Source organism: Phycodurus eques, chromosome 10, assembly GCF_024500275.1.
Source record: "Phycodurus eques isolate BA_2022a chromosome 10, UOR_Pequ_1.1, whole genome shotgun sequence".
Taxonomy (NCBI): domain Eukaryota; kingdom Metazoa; phylum Chordata; class Actinopteri; order Syngnathiformes; family Syngnathidae; genus Phycodurus; species Phycodurus eques.
Window position 1 is genome coordinate 4,178,099 of NC_084534.1, and position 7,845 is coordinate 4,185,943.

Genomic DNA, 7,845 nt, shown 5'->3' on the forward strand with positions numbered 1-7,845 from the left:
TCCGGAGGCAGAAGGCGCTGTCACCCCCACCTGGGCGCTCTGCTTGGAACGCGTAGCGTCCCTTCCCCGTGAAGGTCTTGCCATGCAGGTGGATACCTTGTGTCCTGGTCAGTTTGTGGTCGCAAGCTGGGTTCCATAGTGGTCTCCACAAATCAATCACCTTTTGACAAAAATCTAGAAGAGTGAAATCTGGAAGAAGACCAACAATACAACCGTCTCCTGTGACCCACAGCACGTCACTCCACATGCAGCACTTCTGCGCACCCCTCTTCTCCTACCTCAAGAGCAGCTGCCTCCCTCCCACACCGCCTGGACTTGCGGAATGTACTTAACAACTAATGGACAGCAAAGCATCGCTGAACCCGATTTGAGGAGGTTGAGGCCGGATACTGGACAAGGGAGGGGACGAGAAGGGGGTGAAGATGCTTCCATTGTGGAAAGAAGGGACATTGGATGAACACTGGATCAGAGACTCTCCGAAGAAGATAAATAAAAGGGCAAGACATTTGCACTCATGGTGGCGATCGATGGTGGGGGACCCAGTTCGTCTGACCTCTGGCTGACTCCCGGCGGCCCCAAAGACAGAGCGGAGATATACAGACACACATATTGCATTCAACATTGTTGTTTCTTTTTGTTATTTTTTGCAATGAAGACACGCTTGGCACTGATAACACTGCTTCGCTTAGTCTAGTTATTTAATTTACAGTCACCACCAGACATTCATTTACACACTTATGGAGTTAATGTATGCAACTATGAAGTATAATTGATCGATCCCTTTGAATAAGAAAGATGACCTCCCATCACAACAACCATGACTAATGCAGATAAGAATATTGAACTATCTGAAATGTAGAATCATTACTTGTAATAGTCTGAGGATCTATTCCCCGTGTAGATGTTTGGTCTAGGACATAAGGTGTAGCAGGTTGGAACTGCTAGAACAAATCTACAAAACCACTATTTATTTGCACTCATAGATTTGACAGTTTTGTTTGAAACAATCTTTCTTTTAACTGCTGTCAAATGATCAAAGCAAATTTATTTATCTAGCACCTTTTATACATTACAAATGTAAGACCAAGTGCTTTACAGACATCAAAATGACAAGAAATGCTTTAAAGGTATTTGACAGGTCTTTGATAAGACTATCTGACTGACAAGACGTGTTCAACCTATGGATGAAAACAAGTTTGTGTGAGTAACTGAGCGTATGGGGTGCCGTTTGTAAAGCGGCTCGCTCTGGAAATAACACTTTGTCACATTTAGTCTCAGTGTTTGAAAAAACTGGTGAGAATTTTCGAGTCACTTTTCTGCACATTTAGAACTATATTTGTCAACGCTATTGTTTGCAAAAGCATTGGTGATTCAGTCGTAGAATTCTCTCCTGCCACACGGGAGGGTCCGGGTTCGATTCCCGGCCAATGCAGCTTGGCTGTTAAATGCAGCCCTATGGGGGGCACAAGCCAGTGCAAACAGTATTCCCAACCCAGAATAAATGCAGAGGGTTGCGTCAGGAAGGGCATCCGGCTTAAAACTTTGCCAAAAAATATGAGTGTTCATCCAAAGAATTCCATACCGGATCGGTCGTGGCCTGGGTTAACAACGTCCGCCACCGGCGCCGGCAACCTCCATGGCGCTGTTGGAAATTCAGCTACTGTGGTTCGAAGTCGAAGAAGAAGAGGTCGAAAGCGGGTTCTTCGGCAGAAAGAGAAGAGGAAAGCTCAGAGCCTAGAACTGAATTTGGGGACTATGACAGGAAAATCTCGGGAGTTGGTTGACATGATGATTAGCAGAAAGGTTGATATATTGTGTGTCCAGGAGACCAGGTGGAAAGGCAGTAAGGCTAGAAGTTTAGGAGCAGGGTTTAAACTATTTTACCATGGTGTAGATGGGAAGAGAAATGGAGTCGGGGTTATTTTAAAAGAAGAGTTGGCTAAGAATGTCTTGGAGGTGAAAAGAGTATCAGATCGAGTGATGAGGCTGAAACTTGAAATTGAGGGTGTTATGTATAATGTGATTAGTGGCTATGCCCCACGGGTAGTTGAAAGAGAAATTCTGGAAGGAGCTAGACCAGGGGTGGCTAACTAGTCAGAGACTAAGAGCCACTTTTTTTTCTGTGTTACTGCAAAGAGCCACATCATACACATGGGTACACATGAACATCATCTTTTAATCATGTATGCACGCATACACAGACCTCTGCTCACCCAGATCTAATGAAAATAACCACGCCAACATGATAATATCAGTAATTTTCAACAGTTAACATTGTGTCCACTGTCTCACACACACGGACTCTCAGTTCATTTTTGACGCATGTCATGTGACAGCTCCTGAAGAGCCGCATGAAACTAGTTAAAGAGCCGCATGAGGCTCGTGAGCCGCGGGTTGGCCACCCCTGAGCGAGACGAAGTAGTTCTGAGCATCCCAGACAGAGAGTTGTGATTGGTGCAGATTGTAATAGACATGTTTGTGAAGGAAATAGGGATGATGAAGAAGTGATGGGTAAGTACGGTATCCAGGAAAGGAACTTGGAGGGACAGATGGCGACTTTGCAAAAAGGATGCAAATGGCTGTAGTGAACACTTTTTTCCAGAAGAGGCACGAACATAGGGTGACCTACAAGAGCAGAGGTAGAAGCATGCAGGTGGATTACATTTTGTGCAGACAATATAATCTGAAGGAGGTTACCGACTGTAAGGTAGTGGTAGGGGAGAGTGTGGCTAGACAGCATAGGATGCTGGTGTGTAAGATGACTCTGACGGTGGGGAGGAAGATTAGGAAGACAAAGGGAGAGCAGAGAACCATGTGGTGGAAGCTGAGACAGGACGAGTGTTGTGCAGCTTTTCGGGAAGAGGTGAGACAGGCTCTCGGTGGACAGGAGGAGCTTCCAGAAGACTGGACCACTGCAGCCAAGGTGATCAGAGAGGCAGGCAGGAGAGTACTTGGTGTATCTTCTGGCAGGAAAGGAGAGAATGAGACTTGGTGGTGGAACCTCACAGTACAGAATCAGAATCAGAATCATCTTTATTTGCCAAGTATGTCCAAAACACACAAGGAATTTGTCTCCGGTAGTTGGAGCCGCTCAAGTACAACAGACAGTCAATTTACAGAACACTTTGGAGACATAAAGACATTGACAAAAAACAATTGTGCAAAAAGATGCAGAGTCCTCTAGCACTTAGAGCAGTTCGAATGACTAATATTGCAATAGTCCGGTGCAATGACCATTGTGCAAAGGACGCTGAGACTTCAAGGAGTGTATGCGGTTTAAAGTGACGAGTAGTGCGATCATCTGGGACAATGTTGGTTGTGCAAATGTTACAGATACTCCTCAATCAGTGTGCAAATGGAGCAGATGCTACTCTGGCATGAGTGGCCAGTATATGCAAATAGTGCAGCATGGCGAGACAACTACAGTGAGTGCACGAGTAATACATAATTGGCCCCACAGAAATGTGACAATGAACTCAAGTCAAAAAATTGCCAGCTTATTGTAATGGAATTATAGGTTAGGTGTTTAAGAAGTTGATCGCAAGAGGGAAGAAGCTGTTGGAATGTCTACTCGTTCTAGTTTGCATTGATCGGTAGCGCCTACCTGAGGGAAGGAGCTGGAAGAGCTGGTAACCGGGGTGCGGAGGGTCCGAGAGGATTTTGCATGCCCTTGTCTTAGTTCTGGCAGCGTGCAAGTCCTCAATGGTGGGTAGGGGGGTACCGACAATCCTTTCAGCAGGAAATCATACAAGGAAAAAAGGTTAGCTAAGAAGAAGTGGGACACCGAAAGGACCGAGGAGAGGCGAAGGGAATACATTGAGATGTGACACAGGGCAAAGGTAGAGATGGCAAAGCCCAAACAAGAGGCATATGATGACATGCATGGCAGTTTGGACACTAAAGAAGGAGAAAAGGATCTATACAGGCTGGCCAGACAGAGGGATAGAGATGGGAAGGATGTCCAGCAGGTTAGGGTGATTAAGGATAGAGATGGAAATATGTTGACTGGTGCCAGCAGTGTGCTAGCTAGATGGAAAGAATACTTCGAGAAGTTGATGAATGAGGAAAATGAGAGAGAGGGGAGAGTAGAAGAGGCAAGTGTGGTGGACCAGGAAATGGCAATGATTAGTTACGGGGAAGTTAGAAAGGCATTAAAGAGGATGAAAAATTGAAAGGCAGTTGGTCCTGATGACATTCCTGTGGAGGTATGGAAGCATCTAGGAGAGGTGGCTGTGGAGGTTTGACCAGCTTGTTCAATAGAATTCTTGTGCGTAAGAAGATGCCTGAGGAATGGAGGAAAATTGCGCTGGCGCCCATTTTTTAAGAACAAGGGTGATGTGCAGAGTTGTGGGAACTATAGAGGAATAAAGTTGATGAGACACACAATGAAGTTATGGGTAAGAGTAGTGGAGGCTCGACTCAGGACAGAAGTGAGTATTTGTGAGAAACAGTATGGTTTCATGCCTAGAAAGAGTACCACAGATGCATTATTTTCCTTGAGGATGTTGATGGAAAAATACAGAGAAGGTCAGAAGGAGCTACATTGTGTCTTTGTAGATCTAGAGAAAGCCTATGACAGAGTACCCAGAGAGGAACTGTGGTACTGCATGCAGAAGTCTGGAGTGGCAGAGAAGTATGTTAAAATAATACAGGACATGTACGAGGGCAGCAGAACAGCGGTGAGGTGTGCTGCAGGTGTGACAGATGAATTGAAGGTGGAGGTGGGACTGCATCTAGGATCAGCCCTGAGCCCCTTTCTGTTTGCAGTGGTGATGGATAGGCTGACAGATGAGGTTAGACTGGAATCCCCGTGGACCATGATGTTTGCAGATGACATTGTGATCTGCAGTGAAAGCAGGGAGCAGGTGGAGGAACAGTTAGAAAGATGGAGGCATGCACTGGAAAGCAGAGGAATGAAGATTAGCCGAAGTAAAACAGAATATATGTGCATGAATGAGAGAGGTGGTGGGGGAAGAGTGAGACTACAGGGAGAAGAGAAAGCAAGGGTGCAGGACCTTAGATACTTGGGGTCAACCGTCCAGAGCAATGGTGAGTGTCGTCAGGAAGTGAAGAAACGGGTCCCAGCAGGTTGGAACGGGTGGAGGAAGGTGTCAGGTGTGTTATGTGACAGAAGAGTCTCTGAAAGGATGATGGGCAAAGTTTATAAAACAGTGGTGAGGCCAGCCATGATGTACGGATTAGAGACAGTGGCACTGAAGAGACAACAGGAAGCAGCGGTGGAGGTGGCAGAAATTAAGATGTTGAGGTTCGCTCTCGGCGTGACCACGTTAGATAAAATTAGAAATGAGCTCATCAGAGGGACAGCCAAGGTTCGATGTTTTTGGAGACAAAGTTAGAGAGAGCAGACCTTGATGGTTTGGACACGTGCAGGGGATAAATAGTGAGTATATTGGTAGAAGGATGATGATGCAGCTGCCAGGCAAGAGAGCTAGAGGAAGACCAAAGCGAAGGTTGACGGATGTCGTGAGGGAAGACATGAGGGCAGTTGGTGTTCGAGAGGAGGATGCAGGAGATAGGCTTACATGGAAAAGGCATGACATGACGAAAAGGATGACACGCTGTTTCTGCTTGTCCCTAAAGGGACAAGCAGAAAGGAAAAGAAGAAGATTGTTAAATCCAAATATTAAATGTTGCACCGAAATTTTAAATTCAAATGTTAAATATCAATTTAAATATATAATAAATATAAATGTTAAATATATCTAAATATAAATCTTAAATATAAATGTTAAATACGTATTTAAATCTTAACCTTAATTCTAAATGTTAAATATATATGTAAATGATCAATGCTAAATCTAATTGTTGAATATAAATGTTAAATTTTTTAGTTAAATGTTAAATCTAAATGTGAAATATATATCTAAATGTTAACTATATCTAAAGGTGAAGAACATTTCTCAATGTTAAATGTAAATGTTAAATCTATATCTAAATGTTGAATGTAAATGTTTAATATATAGCTAAATGTTTTATATATATATATATATATATATATACAAATATATATATATATATATATATATATATATATATATATATATACAAATGTTCAATCTATATCTAAATGTGAAATGTTAAATCTAAATGTGAAATGTTAGATCTAAATGTTAAATCTAAATGTTAAAGCTACATGTTTCTGGTGGAACTTAATATTTAGCTAAAATGCAAATCAAACTGCCGACAGGCGGAAGTACCTAAATAAAAGCTCAACGTCAGAGTGTGTCTATAGTCCCAAAAAAACAAAAAACATATAAAAAACATCTTATCTGAGGAAATGGACTATTGGACACAGATGATAGTTATAATAACTACATGAGAAACTTTATTTGACATGTAATTTTAGTGTTTGGCCGTCACTTTTAAGAACGGCTGCAGTATTTAGGACACGTGGGAGCCTTTGCCGGCCACCTCCACCGGGCGACAGGTGCTGTTGGCCAATATCCATGCTGCTCATTCTGCAAACATGTCTGCTGAAACGGCGTTAGCAGAGAACATCGGCAGAGCCCTTTTGGCATCAATACAAAGTTTTTCCATGGTGACAGCGACAGCAACGACCACAGGGCTGCCGCAGACCACCTCGGTAACACCTCTGTATTTCTGCAAACTTGAATTGAACTGATGTCAAATCTGTTGTCAACTGAACCGGATGAAATGTTTCACCCCACAACACGAATGCCACATTGCATACACATACACTTGAAACATTCGTTACAGGGATTAAAGAGGATGGGCGCGCGACAATGCAAAGCGGAACAATGGTCTCGTTATCTTAAATCCAATAATTAGTTTTTTTTTATTTCACTGGTTTTAAACCTCAAATTATACTAAATTGAAATGTGATTCTAGAGGCGCGGTCTCCCTTCCATTTGGTCAAAAGGGGCCGGCCTCGCTCTCTGAAGCGGATAAAAAGGCCGAACCCCCTTTGTTTCTCTCACTCGCGCTCTCTCTCTCTCATTTATTTTAATTGAATCACTGGTTTTTCTTTTCCCATATTTAAGCATAGTGTTAATGTTTAAACTATGAATAATACTACAATAGCTTGAAAATAATATTAAATTGACTTTTTAGGAATTAAACCTTAAACCTAAATCTTGTTTTTGATTGATACTTGGGCCTACAGTACTACACTAAGGTCAGAATCAGAATCATCTTTATTTGCCAAGTATGTCCAAAAACACACAAGGAATTTGTCTCCATAAGGTATTATGCTAGTCGTGATGGTGGTACTTGGAGGACTAGATGGAACAGTCCTTAAATGGTTGAGGTCCTACCTGGAGGAAAGGAGTTATTTTGTAACCATTGGAAGTGTTCAATATCATCGAATGGCAATGGCCTATGGGTTCCCTCAAGGATCACTTCTTGGACCCCTCCTGTTCAGCCTGTAAATGCTACCCTTGGGTCAAATTCTTCAGAACTTTAATTTTGACTATCATAGCTATGCAGATGACACAGTTATATCTAGCAGTGTCTCCAGATGACTACAGTTCAATTGAGGTGTCACTGTCAAAAACAGATAAATAACTGGATGAGCCAAAATGTTCTTCAATTCAACCACAACAAAACTAAGATAATTGTTTTTGGCAATAAAGAAAAGAGGATGGGTGTTAGTACATACTGGAGTCACTCTCTTTAAAAACCAAAGACAAATTCTGAAACCTTGGTGTACTGATAGATTCCGACCTGACTTTCAACAGTCATATCAAATCAATTACTAAAACTGCCTCCTACCATCTGAAGAACATATCCAGAGTGAAGGCTTGTATGTATTAACGAAACCAGTCAAGCAGACTCATCCATGCTTTTATCTCAAGTAGACTTGAC